The sequence below is a fragment of the Apodemus sylvaticus genome, chromosome 16, assembly GCF_947179515.1.
Source record: "Apodemus sylvaticus chromosome 16, mApoSyl1.1, whole genome shotgun sequence".
Classification (NCBI taxonomy): Eukaryota; Metazoa; Chordata; class Mammalia; order Rodentia; family Muridae; genus Apodemus; species Apodemus sylvaticus.
Window position 1 is genome coordinate 26,945,471 of NC_067487.1, and position 15,792 is coordinate 26,961,262.

The following is a 15,792-nucleotide window of genomic DNA, read 5'->3' on the forward strand; positions in this document are numbered from 1 at the left end:
TGTACTTTGGGATATGTAGACCTTGGAACCCTGAATGTTTGTCATTTCCTATTCCCAGAAGCTCATCCTTCACCCCAGACTTTTCTTACCCTGTTTCACATGAATTATGTCTTAATAGTTTCTAGTTCAATACAGTCAACTGCTTTTTCTTTTCTGACAGAGATCTGAAAGTGCCTAAATAGGCTGATGGCAACCTGCCCAGAACCAGCTGCAGGTAAAAAAACAAAAATAAAGGGAATCAAAAAGTAAAGAAAGTTTGACCTACAGACAGAGGCTCCGAATGAGATAATAGAGACAGCAGGGTTGTCTGTTGCTTTCTCTTCAGGGAGAGCATGTTGGACAGTTTCCTGATGATTGATTCTCTAAATCTTCCTTTTTCATGTCCAATCTTTCCACAGCCTTTTCAGTTTTTCTAGAATATTTTCAAGCAGATTGTTTGATTCCCAGCAGTGTTAATATTGGTCTGTCTCCAGACAAGAGGTTATGAAAATCTTAAAACGAATGAAGTAGAATTTTTATACCATCCATTCATATGACAAGTTTATTGCTATGTTTGGAGAAAAAAAATGTTTTGCTGGGTTCCATTGTAGTCATCTTGTAGGATAGACAACGAAAGCATTAGCTTAGCATTGCCATTTATTTTTCAATACAAGAGGCATACACAGAAATTTTATATGAACTCTCAAATTTATGCCATTTGTTGAAAAGCAGCTTAAGGAACTCATGAATGTCTGGTTTTACCTTCTGGACACTGTCTGTTTCCATCTTCCCCAGTGGGGGTAAAAAGAGAGAGTAGAGAAGCACGGAACTTGGAGCCGAAAGAATCATTTGCCTGAGAGCTGAAGGCTGGCTTTTGACACTCCAGTTCATGTAAGCGATGTTCTTTATCATGTTTTTTCCAGGTCCCTAGGGAATAACTTCCCCATACTTTCCTAACTCTTCTATTAATAAAAATATGAACTAAAGTTGCTGTTTTACAATGGAACTTGTAGTTACTTGGCCCTGTGTCAGGTAAAAGGAGATGGAAGTTGTAAACTCTCTTTTAGCATCTTCAATGGTGATGAGTTACACTGGAAGTACTGGCTTTGCATGTCACTTTCCACACAGTGGGGGTGGGGCAATCTTTTGCTGTTGCATTTCTTATAATCAATAAATGGGCCTTAAGTTAGCATGCCAGGGAGTAATCCATGCTTACTGCTAGCCTTTCATTGGCAATGTTTGCAGCTTCTCACTTATTATACACTGAAAGAAAAATTTGATATGCAATCAGAAAAATATTTACAAACATAACAGCTCTCACATATATTCATAGTTAATGTTAGCATAAAAACTTATTTGAAAATGGAAAAACAAACCTGTCCTGATTTTATCTAGACTATGGGCATAGTGGCTTAAGAGATATATCTTAACAGCTCTTTCTATAGAAATCTAACTTTTACCAATAAGTGTTAAATTCCTTCAGCCACTGTTATCTGTCCATGAAGAACAGTCCTATATTTTTTTCAAGAAAGAGAAGCAAGGGATTTTTCAGTGCATTGTGAACTAGTGTGACATTTCTTCAGCTTGTCTGTGCCTTGCTGTCACCCTGACTCAGCTCCAACCAGGAGCAAACGCACCACCAATCGTGATTGTGAAGTCTGCCCCTTTCCTGCCGATAAATGGCTTTGCCGTGGGACAACAGTTTTAAATTAGTTCAAAGTGGATCTCAAAATAAAAATAAATATAATAAAATCAACTACTTCCCAGTATAAAGAACAGGATGCATCTAGTTTACTCTTTGGAAATAAATAGTAAATTTATCCATAATCTTACTTTCTATCTAACATGAAAACAATCTGTCAAGGAATTGTGAAATGTAGATGGAAACTGAGGATTTTTTCAGCACTTAAATGAATCATACGGTAATTGAGATATACATATATATATATATATATATATGTATTGAATTTCTGTATATGTATGATTGTGTTCATACAGATATCATGTATATTTTAAATATATATGTATATGTCATCATTGTGTGCAAATACATTCTGTAGCTGGGTAAGTATGTGCATTTTAGGTGCATTTGATTGATCTTGGAAAAACTTAATTTTATAACACACATATACATTATTAATATTATTTATGTGTAGCTCAGAAATCTGTATGCATCAGGTAAAAATCAAGGTTGTGGTCAGACTACATTTCTTTTCTTTTCTTTTCTTTTTGGTTTCAAAGCTTTATTATAGGGAAGTAGGAAAAGAAAATGAGATAGAGAAGCAAAGAAAGAAAGAACAGATAGAGGGGTGAGAACCGGCCATGACCACGTGGAAAGAGGGGAGAAGAATGGAGAGAGAGGGGAACAGGGGGACAAGAGCTTAAGGGCAAGAGAGCCAGACTACATTTCTTTTTGGAGACATTATGACAAAATTAATCCATATTTCTGATAATTTGTCAGTATGGAAAATCTATGTTTACTTAGTGGTGCTGCTCAGGGTTCTGTTGTCTTGAAAATAATGAGCTGGAGGAAACTTCTGACCCTTGTAGGCTGTCCCTGTCTGCTTACATTATCCCTTCCCCTAGGATCTTGCAGAAGGCTTTGCAATTACTCCTCTTTTGCCCCCTAATCATCACATTTCTCTTTATTCCTGGTGGAAAGTTTCATATATAATTAAAATGCATGATTCTGAACTATAAGGTAATTCCCTCTCATGGAAGGATATATCCTCATTCTTGTCCACAATTTTCCATTTTGCTAAGTAAGCTCATCAACACAGGTTCTGAGGACTTGGACACAGACACTTAAGGGACAAATTATTGTATCTACAATATCCATCATCTTGTTTTTCTATTTCATTCATCTGGGAAATAGATGAAGTAAAATGATGTGTAATACTTAGTAATATTCAGGCTCCAACCATCTCGAGTCTCTTGTATTAAATTAACAACTGAGTCTAATTTGTAAATTTGAGATGGGAGATTAAAATTTAACTGTCAATTTAATGTTTTCTTCTATCTGAGACTGACAAGCAAACTTTGGAATATGCCCTAAAGAATGTCAAGATATATAAACATTTATTTGAGCTAAAATTTTGGAAATGTAATGATAGGGTAAAATAGTTTGTAATTACATATCTATAACATTTCTATGTTATATCATTATAGATGTTATAGATATTTATCGTTATTTGCGTATTGGAGTACTTGCATGTTATAACAGCAGTATAATAATTAATTGGACTTTGAAGGAAATACATACTATTTGTGGCAGGTTTATTGTTCTCACCTTCTGGGGTTCAATATAGAAAAAAGAAATTCTATAACTTTCCCCCTCTGAATCTGTATATAATGATATAATTGTTTGCAAATAATTAAAAAAAATCATAAGGTAGAAACCAGCGATGAATGCTTGAGAAGTTGCTGCTCAAACTGGAAGTCTCAGGTTTTAATGTACTTTTTCTCCTATATTTCCGCTTTACATGGTACACGTTAACCATGAAAACTAAAGCATAAAACCATAGGAAATTCTTTGTATCTTCTACATTTTCTATTTCTTTTTTTTTATTCGATATATTTTTTATTTACATTTCAAATGATTTCCCCTTTCCTGGCTCCCCACTCCCCGAAAGTCCCATAAGCCCTCTTTCCTCCCCCTTTTCCCCCATCCCTCCCTTCCCACTTCCTTGTTCTGGTATTGCCCTATGCTGCTGCACTGAGCCTTTCCAGAACCAAGGGCCACTCCTCCTTCTTCTTGGTCATTATTTGATATGCGGGAAATGCAAATCAAAACAACCCTGAGATTTCACCTCACACCAATCAGAATGGCCAAGATCAAAAGCTCAGGAGAAAATAGGTGGTGTTGTGGATGTGGAGAAAGAGGAACACTCCTCCACTGCTGGTGGGGTTGCAAATTGATGCAACCACTCTGGAAATCAGTCTGGTGGTTCCTCAGAAAACTGGGGTCATCACTTCCAGAGGACCCTGCTGTACCACTCCTGGGCATATACCCAAAGGATTCTCCAGCATGTAATAAGGATACATGCTCAACTATGTTCATAGCAGCCCTATTTATAATTGCCAGAAGCTGGAAAGAACCCAGGTGTCCCTCAACGGAGGAATGAATACAAAAAAAATGTGGTATATCTACACAATGGAGTACTATTCAGCCATTAGAAACAATGAATTCATGAAATTCTTAGACAAATGGATGGAGCTAGAGAACATCATACTAAGTGAGGTAACCCAGTCTCAAAAGATCAATCATAGTATGCGCTCACTGATAAACGGATATTAGCTTAGAAATTTGCATTACCTAAGTTTTCTATTTCTTAAAATAGAATGTTAAATTATTATGCTCTTTTTTCACTTTTTCATTCTTCCTACTGGTTTGACCCATGAAGTTCCACTTAGAGCATTCAAATGCTTTTCTAATCCAGAGTTCCAAAGTCCATATTCATCCAAACAAACGCATCATCATGTTTATCACAGCAATATCCCAGTCCCTGGAATAAACTTCTGTCTATTTAGGGTTTTGTTGTTGCTAAGAGACAGTATAGTTATGGAAATGACTGTAAAAGGAAACATTTAATTGAGGCTAGTTTATAGTTTCGGAGGTTTGGTCCATTATAATCCTGATGGAAAATGTGGCAGTATGTAAGCAGAAATGATGCTGGAGAAGGAGTTGAGAGTTTTAAATCTTAATCTCCAGGCAGCCAAATAGGACTCCCACACTAGGCCTATCTTGAGCATATGATACTCCAATGCCCACCTCCACAGTGTCACACTTCCTCCAACAAGGCCACACCTACACTGTTAAAGCCACACCTTCTAACAGCACCACTCACTTTGGGTCAAGTATTCAAACACATGACTCTATGAGGACATTCTTATTCAAGCTTAAAATTAAATCATTAAGTTAACAATATGTACTGTATTAATATAAGTATCATATAATGACCTCAATAGATATAAATCGTTTATGAAAATCTGATAATCTTACATGAGGAGGAAAAATGCAACTAACATGCGATGAATTGGAACAAAAAATATCTTCCAGTTTTAGCTGACATATACTGTATTAAAACAGTGAACAATAAGCTACTTTCCAGTGACTTTGATTATATTTTCAATCATCAGTTTTGTAACAGAGAAGCAGGAAAATGGGAACATTTGGGCATTGCACCGTATTTTAAAATATATTTCAGACAATCATCTAAACTTACCCACTTTAGAATCAGAAAAGACGAAAGCTCAAGTTTGAGCTTGAGAACATATCTTTAAAACTGACATGAAAAAATAAACTGTGTAGCAGCAGAACTCAGCTCTTGTGTGTTTGTGTGTATGTTTGTATGTGTATGTGTGTGTGTGTGTGTGTGTGTATGTGTGTGTGTGCCTGTGTCCTTTTATTGAAAGTAAATTATTTACTAAATAGTGTATCCTGATTATGGTGTCCACTTCCTCTCAGTCTCAGTTCCTCCCTACCCCACCTCAAATCTGGATCCATTTCCTTTCTCTCTCTCATTGTCTTTTCATTTCAGAAAAGCTGCCTTGTTGATTTCCATGGAAGCTGTACAAGTTTGTATGTGCACCAACTCTAAGAGTACTCACTCTTCTTCTAGAAAACCCATAGCTAGGTACCAGTTCGAGGTACCCAAAAGGAATAACTCTTACACCACAGGAATCAATGAAATTCTTCTCAGGAGCACCCACAGAATTGGCACATAAACACACACATAAACACACACACACACACACACACATACACACACACACATACACACACACACAAATTATAAAAACAAATGACACTAAAGATGAATCTTTTTAAAATATTGTATATGAAACTGTAGGTTACTGAGATTTGGTTCTCATAAAAAATCTGTAAGTACAAAAAAAAAGGAAAATTTAGATCAAAAGTAAATATTTGTAATGATATAACATGGAAATTATTTCATAATATATAAAAAATTACATGTTAATGAAAGGATAATAAAATGAAAATGGAAGAAGATATTACATGTTTTTGTAAACATTAAGTATTAAAAATAAAATTCAGTATCTTTACAAAATTAAAACCTTAGAAATAATGACTCACAGTCACTAGACTTGGTGTAACTTTATGTAATATTTTGAAGAATATATATGGATATTTGAATTTTATTGGATGGAATTGTTAACGGCTTGAATATGAAATGAACCCACACTCTACGTGGATTGATGTTTCATTCCCTCACTGATCAGGTCATTATGAACATGATCAATAATATAGTAATGGATCCTATTTTAGAATCACCATAGCAATAGGATACACATTCAAAGACAACACCAATTTTAAGAATAGTTCACCTCTGTGAATTAGAGATTATAGTTTTTCCTGAGACTCTCTTCTCTTCTAGCAAACATCCCTCTTTCTCTTCTCTCTCTGCTCCCCCTCTTTGCTTGTGTTTTCCACTCCTCTCCCTTCTTTCCTTTCCTTTCTTCCTTTCTTTTCCCTTCTACTAAGCTCTGGTCACCTCTCCTCCCTCCTTCTCTTTTCCTCACCTCTCTTCTCCTGTCATTTCCTTTTCCACTCTTCTATACTCTTCTCTTAGCAATCTCCTCTTTATTTCTTTCTACCCTAACTATCCTCTACTCTCTTCTCCTCTCCTTCCTGGCCATTATGAAGTAAGTCACTCTGCTTCAATACAGCCAGACTGCCATGACATTTGCTACCTCATCACATGGAAACTATAAGCCCAAAGAATTATTTCCTTCTTTTTAATGATTTCTCTTTAATAATTGTGATAACAACTACAAAGCACTGCCATATATATATGTACACTTACTATATATATATACATATATATATAGTACACTTACCATTATAGTTTAATAGCATACAGATACTGGTAAAGATAGACATGAAAATGCTAAATAGCTTAGTTGGAACTGCCTTGTTATGGTTAAACTTGGTTTCTAATTATGACCATAAGTATGTTTTCTGAGAACTTTAACTATTAGGGAAGACACAACCTAAATGCAAAGAGCATGGTGCCACTGGCTATAGACCTTAATAGAACAAAAGAGGATAAAGAAGAAACCCTATTAGTACAGGAATTCTTTCTTTTTGCTTTCTAATCAGCATTATGCATACTGATTTTCTTCATGATTATAGCTTCACGCTGGTCAAAATATTTTGAATATGTCAGCAAAATGTTTTTATCTTCCTCTATTTTTTGACTTAGGCATTAATTACAGTGACATGAATTCTGCGTACCATACACTGATTTTCCCATGCAATGCCTGAATATGTGAATATTCATGATAATAAAACTTAAGTTAATCATTATTAGCAAAACTGTGAGTAAGAGAACAATTAGGAAAGATTCCTATGTAATGAAATACTACAGAACTCTAGCAGCAATGACATTTATAAAAATTCAGAATTAGAAGGCAGACAAGCATCAAAGGTAGGGAGGCCCTTGGTCCTGTAAATGTTTGATGCCCCAGCTTAGGGGAATGTGATGGAGGTAGAATAGGCATGGGCATATGGGTGGGGAAGCCCCCTCAGGGACAGAGGGATGAGGGAGGTGAAATTTCCGGTTCTCAGAGAGGAAGCATGGAAGGGGGATAACATTTGAAATGTAAATAGACAAAATAACCAATACAAATTTTAAGAAATTATAAGTAAACACACAAAATACTGACTTTGTTGTTGTTTGATGAATTGCCCTGGTTCTCTAAGGACTACAGGAGAAATCCTCATTGTCTCTGACCTGTACAGGCAAACCTTTGTATCTGTTAAATCAATAACAGTTTTCTTGCTCTTCTTCCCTTTATTTTACTTCTTGTATGTTTATTAATTCCTATTTGTCCGCTCCCAAGAAACTCAACCATACATGTGCTAGGTAACATTCAGATGCACTTAGCCTGAGGATTATCCAACCAGTAGCTTAAATTGGATGTGTTCCTGTGAACCTGAAAATGAAGAATTGTTGACTTCAAGCTGTTCTAGCTGAGAAACTGCTGAGCTACTGATTGAGACAAAAATGAAGTTTGAGAATGGTTTATAGAATTTATCACATAGAATTTTCAAACTTAAAAATCGTGAATGTCTACCAGGCAGTATTCTAGTGTGTAGAAACAAATAAGTTGAATAAATAGAAGACTTCAAAAAATATAGAAGTTGGGAAAATAATTAGCCACTCAGAAAACAATGCCAACCATCAAAGATAACCATTTAAGCCTAGTCCATGAGGTAAGGTTAAGATTGCATGCAAAGTAAGATCTCCATGTTAAAGGCAAGTGATCTCCAAGGTTCCACCTAAAAAGAAAATTCCAGAAATCTAATTAGAAAGTGAAGTTATTTTTCTGAAATTTAAGAGAAATTGTGAAGGTAAAGGATAGTTTTCTGATACAATATATAAAACCTTGGTTCATATGTTTTGATATATTATTAAATATATGTGTTTCCCTGTGTCTGTGAGAGTGTGAGCATTTGTGTGTGTATGTCTTTTGTGTATTCATGTGTGTTCATCTACTTTCTGAAAATAGTATTGTACAACTAAAGCCCTGAGAAACATCAAAATGCTAAAATCAGAGAACAAAATAGGACTGTAGTCTATGAAACTTTGATTAACAACAATATAATTTTGAAAATAAAGCAACACAGTAAATAACAATCTACCACTTTCGTGAACACATTGTATAAGAGATACAATGGTACATTCCACTGTTTTATCTGAACAGATCAGTGCAATAAACCTGAATGATAGGAACCATTATTCAATTTCCAAAGACAGGAAAGAGAGTTTAAAAGGGGTTAAGTAATTTGTCTGAGGTCACAGAGTCAGTGATTGGTTTAAGACCAAAGATTGCTTCATCTCCACTAAAACTGTCCATGCTTTTTAAAGAGTGTGAAATATAAATGTCCTCATTCTGCTTGTTATGTTTGTTTCAAACAAAATAATTAGTGAGAAGGATTTGCTAAGGAATATTGATATTAACGAAAATATAAGGAGAATTGGAATCATGTTTTTCAAAGAAGAAAAGATGTTTTAGAATCTAAGAAAATGATATGAGGAACTGGAAAAATTATGTGATTGTCATTTTAAAAAATTCCCAAAACTGACCTTTTGAGAATATAACTATGAAAGTCTTTTCCAGGATCTCAACAATCATTAAGTTTCTTTGTTCTATGACAATTTAGGAAGTTAATGCCTGAACAGGACATTTGCTTCTTTATAACCCCTAAGAATGATTCCTGGGCTCAGTTCTCCAGGCTTTTACATAAATACTAAGAAAAAAGAACCATAAGTTCCTCCTATTATAAAACTGAAATATTCATTTAAATTGTTAAAGACTTTCTGAAAGTTATACCTAATATTGCCTCAGACAGAATTTTATTTCCCAACTATCAGAATAATTTAAACAAATTAGATATTTTGGTTGTTTTGAGGAAGCTAGGATTGCTATCATACTGGATGGATTGTACACTCAACATTAAATGTGTACATCATTTTAACTCATTATCAGGTGTTCCCTGATAAATTAATGCCACATCAAACCAGTTATGACAACTGACTGAAATTACAAAGCCTTGGTCCTTGGATTTGAAATGGCAAGGCACAGAGCTTTCAGGCAGGCTGAGATGAGGACATTTTTGTGTGCTGTGTTGAGTTAGTCCTGGCCTGACATTAGATTCCCTATCCTGAGAGAAAAGAAACATTTAGACCTAAATCATAAATCATATATTTGGGAATTGGCAGAGACAAAAATCTAGCTTATAAGACTCTTTGGATAAAATCATAAATATTTTCTAAAATAGTTACTCTAATATGATACAGAGAAATTTCAATAATTTAAACTAAGAATTACTGTGTACTGGCTGGTTTTGTGTGTCAAATTGACACAGGCTGGAGTTATCACAGAGAACATTCAGGAGACAGCATGTGTTGGCGAGAATGTGGAGAAAGAGGAACACTCCTCCATTGCTGGTGGGGTTGCAAACTGGTACAATCACTCTGGAAATCAGTCTGGCGGTTCCTCAGAAAACTGGGCACATCACTTCCAGAGGATCCTGCTATACCACTCCTGGGCATATACCCATAGGATTCCCTAGCATGTAATAAGGATACGTGCTCCACTATGTTCATAGCAGCCTTATTTATAATAGCCAGAAGCTGGAAAGAACCCAGGTATCCCTCAACGGAAGAATAGATGCAGAAAAAATGTGATATATATATATATATATATATATATATATATATATATATATATATATATATATATACACAATGGAGTACTATCCAGCCGTTAGAAACAATGACTTAATGAAATTCTTAGGCAAATGGATGGAGTTGGAGAACATCATACTAAGTGAGGTAATCCAGACTCAAAAGATCAATGATGGTATGCACTCATTAATAAGTGGATATTAGCCTAGAAAATTGGATATTACCCGAAACATAATCCACACATCAAATGAGGTCACAGAAGAATGGAGGAGTGGCCTCTGGTTCTGGAAAGACTCAGTGTAGCAGTATAGGGCAAAACCAGAACAGGGAAGTGGGAAGGGTTGGATGGGAGAACAGGGTGAAGGAAGGAGGCTTATGTGAATTTCGGGGAGTGGGGGGGGCCTGAAAAGGGGAAATCATTTGAAATGTAAACAAAAAATATATCAAATAAAAAAAGAAAAGAAAAGAAAGGAGCTTCAGTTGGGGAAGTGCGTCCATGAGATCCAGCCTTGGAGCATTTTTCAAAATTAGTGAAGTGGGGAGGGTCCCTTATGGGTGGTACCTTCACTGGGCTGGTAGTCTTAGGTTCTCTAAGAGAGCAGGCTGAGCCAGTCAGGGGAAGCAAGCAAGTAAGAAACATCCCTCCATGGCCTCTCATCAGCTCCTGCTTCCTGACATGCTTAAGTTCCAGTCCTGACTTCCTTTAGTGATAAACAGCAATGTAGAATTGTAAGCTGAATAAACCCCTTTCCTTCCCAACTTGCTTCTTGGTCATATTTTTACAGGAATAGAAACCCTGACTGAGACAAACTGTATAAGGAATTCTAAGTTTGATAGCAGAGTGAGTTTTTACTAACGTTGTAAGGTTTCTTGAATGTAGGTCTATCTGCCTTCAAAAACATACCTAGGTTTCTGTAACTGATATCTGTAAATACATATCTTTAAGATCAACTATTGTCAGTTATAAAGGCATTGTTTTTTCATGAAATATTAATGATTATTCAATATTACTTTATGGCTTCTTAAATTTCAATTTTGTAAACTTTTTTCAATTTTATATATAGTATCACATTTTATTAAAATAAAACACAATATTAAGTTTAGTTTCTTCATAATTTACAGTAGAGAGTCATCTTAAAACTTTCATCTTTCTTAAAGAGGATGTGACATTATCTGTAATTTTCAATCCAGGAGGATATTTTATACACTTTTGTTTGGATCTCGTATCTTCTTGTACATATGTCTGAGCATCTTGACCAGAAAAGTCATGCTGGTGGCATAAGGACTGTGTTTCTCCCTTCCTCTACTCCTTCTGCCAAAGGCCCTCAGTGCTGCATCCTTCCTCTAAGCAGATGAAATGTGTGATCTTCTCGGAATTTGATTTTAATACCATTTCATCCCTTTGTAGGAATAAGATTAGAATTTTAAATGTTCAAAATCCAACAGCATTTAATGAAAAATGAGAGGAATTATCACATACCTGGAGTTTAGAAAGGACAGAATTATATTTGCACATTATTAAAGACTTGAATAATTTAGGTTATTTTTAGATTTGAATTGCTTAGAGGAATTTTAGATGAGCTCAATTTAAACATCTCCAAAACGGCATTTCCTCATCCTGACTTCTACAAACGCATATCATTTCATTATTTCTATCAAATGGTTTTGTTGTTGTAATAGGCATACATCCTAGAGCTCGGGGTCAATGAAGGAGAAGATGCTGAGTTTTAAAGATGTTCATGTAAACTATATTTTATAGGTAATGTGTGTTTGAATCCTCTCTTGTTGAATAGCTTGTTTACTTCATTTTCTTAAAAAATATTTTTCTTAGGTATAATGTATATCTAAAATATTTAAAGTTATAAAATGATATATATGATTATATATATTCATTTATGTATAATAATTATAAATTACTTAACATTAGTGGAAAGATTACTCACTGTATTCAAACTATTTTGGTATTTTCTATAATTTACTATTAGAGCAAGTTTTGTTGAAGTGTGAAAATAAACCACTATGATGACATATAACTTTAATCCCTTTACTTTCGAGACATGAAAATCTGTGTGAGCTTGGAGCCTCTATGGGCTGCATAGGGAGTTTCCGAACATCTACACAGAGAAATACTGTCTCAAAAACTTTAAAACATGAAAATGAAATGTCTGTTGTATTACATGGAAAATGTGGTATTTAAGTACACTAGGAACATTTCTTGTTCATATATGTAACGTAGGCATGGTAGAGAAAAGAATATGGAGTTATATTAATTGCTTTAACCATGAACAATAATTAGAAGCAAAGAAAAATGCATGTGGTCAAGGAACAGGTTTCACATGTTTTTAAAATCCTCAGAAAACTAGAAAATAAACACCTCCTTTTCATATAAAAATTAGAAAAAAAGAGTAAGTTTGAAACACAAAATAAAGGATATATTATCACTGCCATGTTTTGATAGTAAGTTTGATAAACAGCAATGAAACTGCAAGTGAAATTATTACAGTTGTATCTATTGAAATAATTCTGGAATGATCATGGAATACAGGAATGGAAACAATAATCTTAGCATAATTGGTGGCATCTGTGAAGACCCATGGTATCATTTCTTTTCTCTTTTCAGTTTTAAATCTCTTAATATCTATGTGATCAATATCTTCTAAAATTGCAGAAGTTGATTACAAGATAATTTTCATGAAAATATGTCATCTTAGAAACATTTGAATCATTCAGGATAATATCATCTATCCAGAAAAACAACATGATTGAGAATACCTGATCTAAAGAAGCACACTTACTTTTAGTATATATTTTTGTTTTAAATTATTATGATCTAAAGACACTCCTGTTTTTGATTGTGTAGTTTTTGAATGCTATTTGTTATCATTTCATGTGTGTGCAGGTGCATCCCTTCACATGTAAGTGGAAATCAAAAGGCAATTAACAGTAGTCAATTCTAGTAGTCAATTAACACCTTTCAGTGTATTAAAGCATGGTATCTGTTTGTGTGGGACTAAATAGAGGCTTGAGGGTACTAGTAGGTACTTTTCTCTTAAATGATAAAACACAATGAGCAAAATGACTTCTGGATGTACTTTTATTTGGTTACAGCTCAGTGGGGATAGGAATTTATTATGGCAGGAAGACAAGCTTCTGGGCTGACCCAAAGAGTAGGTATCTGAGAGATTACATAATTTATCTATTTATTTACTATTAGATTTATTTATTTAATTTTGAGTATGGATGTTTATGTTTTGTCCTGCATATATGTCATCCCCTACAGAGGCAAGTTTGTATCAGTCTCACATAGAACTTTAGTTACAGATAGCTCTGAGCCACCAAACTGGCACTAAGGAAATAGATAATATTGTAAGAATAACCAGTGCTTATAATCACTGGAGCATCTTTTCAGCCCTAAGATGACATAGTTACCTATATCTTGTCCCTATGAGGGTACTTCTTCCATATCTGTTAAAAGCTTCAGAAACGACAAAACCAGCTAGGGAATAAATGTTCAAATGCCTGGGCTTATGGGAAACAGGTTTTAGTTTTTTAAAGCACCACCCAGGCCGACTAACTTCCAGGTAACTGTTTTATCTTCTGAACTGGTTGCAGGAATGTAGTATTACAGATAGATAGCACTCCATTTGGAGGCTCAGGGAACTGAACACATGTCGTTAGGCTTGAAAAGTTTTATATTTATTAATATTAGTAGTATTGGCATTAGTATTAGTATTTTGTATATATTAATTTATGTGTATCCATATGTATCTGAGTGTATTCGTGAGCATCACATGGATGAAGGTGCATGTGGAAGCAGAGGAGGATGCCAGATTCCAGGGAAGTGGAGTTAAAGCCATTGTAGACTACATGATGAGAGGTAGAGTTTGAACCTCCAAGGGCTCTGCAAAAGTTGTAAGAGCAATTAACCACTGAGACATCTCTTCACCATTTTCAACCTCAGTGCTACTTAACCCACTTTACACAGTTTATCATGGGTATATTTTCATGCAATCACCATAATTTGTTTTTAGAACACATCACTACACTGTAAATAGAATTTGCAGCCTTTACACAGTTACCCTTTGCCCCACATATAAACATTGATAAATTATTCTGAAATATTCATTTTCATTTTTTCTTCATTAATATAATAAGAGTGGGATTATACAGCACACAGCTCTATGAAATCAGATTTGTTGACTATGAATAATGTATTAGAGTTTCATTAAATTACTGCACCTATCAAAATTGTGTGCACTTTGGTTACTGATCATGACTTTAGTCTGTTTTCTATATAAATGTGTCTATGAATCGGTCCCTTGGAAGACATTAGATAGTTGGTCACTTGGGCAATATCATTAAGACACAATTTATTGTGCAAAATCATTCCTGTTGACTTGTTTCCATTTACAGTACAGCTTACAAAAACTGTGATAAGCATATTCCAGTATGTTTATACAAATTATATAGCTTTGTCTTCAATGCTTAAGAGTCTAAATTGTTTTATACTCTCCCTAGCATGTGATTGTCAAAATTGTTATTTTCTGTCCACCACTTAAAAATATCATCTCACAACTTTCAAGAGATGTTAAATATGGTGTTGGTACATGATGTTGGATTACATTGGATGCTGATTTATCAACTATTTATCTTTTGTGAAATATTAATCAATAGTTGCACAAGCATATTATAATCTTGCTGGATAGCTTCTATGATGTAGTATGTATGTGTTCTTGAAACATAGCTATATCAAATATACTATTTGAAAGTATTTTTATCATATTGTAGCTCATCATATTCTCAGACAGAAGTGTGTTTTCCACAATAAATAATTTTAATTTTGCTTAAAGAACTGCTATACCCCAAATATTGGCTTTTGCTTTGATTAGCATATTTAACATTTTTGTAAAAAGCAGATCAAAGATGGTAAGCATATTAGAAAGCTCTTTTGGGACAAGTATTCAAGGAAACAGGCAAAAGATTATAGTATAATTATTTATCTTCCCAAAGCATTACTACATTCCATGTCCTACCTACTTCCAGAACTAGCAACTAAAGGAGAGTTGTGAGCTGTGTGAGAGCTCGCCCCATTAAATGACCCAGTAACCTTTTTCTCAAAGACATAGTTATGCTTTCCAGAAATGTTCATGTCTAAGTGTACAATCTGACTAGTCACTTGCATATAAATGATGATTTATTTCTATTTCTGTCTGTATTTAACCATCTGCCCAATACTCATTTCCTAGTTCTCTGGTTTCACTTCCATTGCATTTTATTTTCCCTAAATTTATCTTGACTCAAGAATTCTCTATTTTCAATATAATAAATTATAGAGCTAACAAACTTTCCAATTGCTGTTGCTTTCATTCCACTACTATTCAATCATTAAAACTATATCACATGAGTAGCATGTCATTTAGCAATCATAAGACATGATTCCACATTTATCTACTTAATACATAATAGCTCTTCTGTGCTTAGTATTTATAAGCTATATGTAAGTTGGTATCGATGAGTTAATAAGTACTCTCAAATTTTTAAATTTGAAATATCCACCATATTAGCCATGGTTTGGAGCCCTTTTTATCCTATTGGG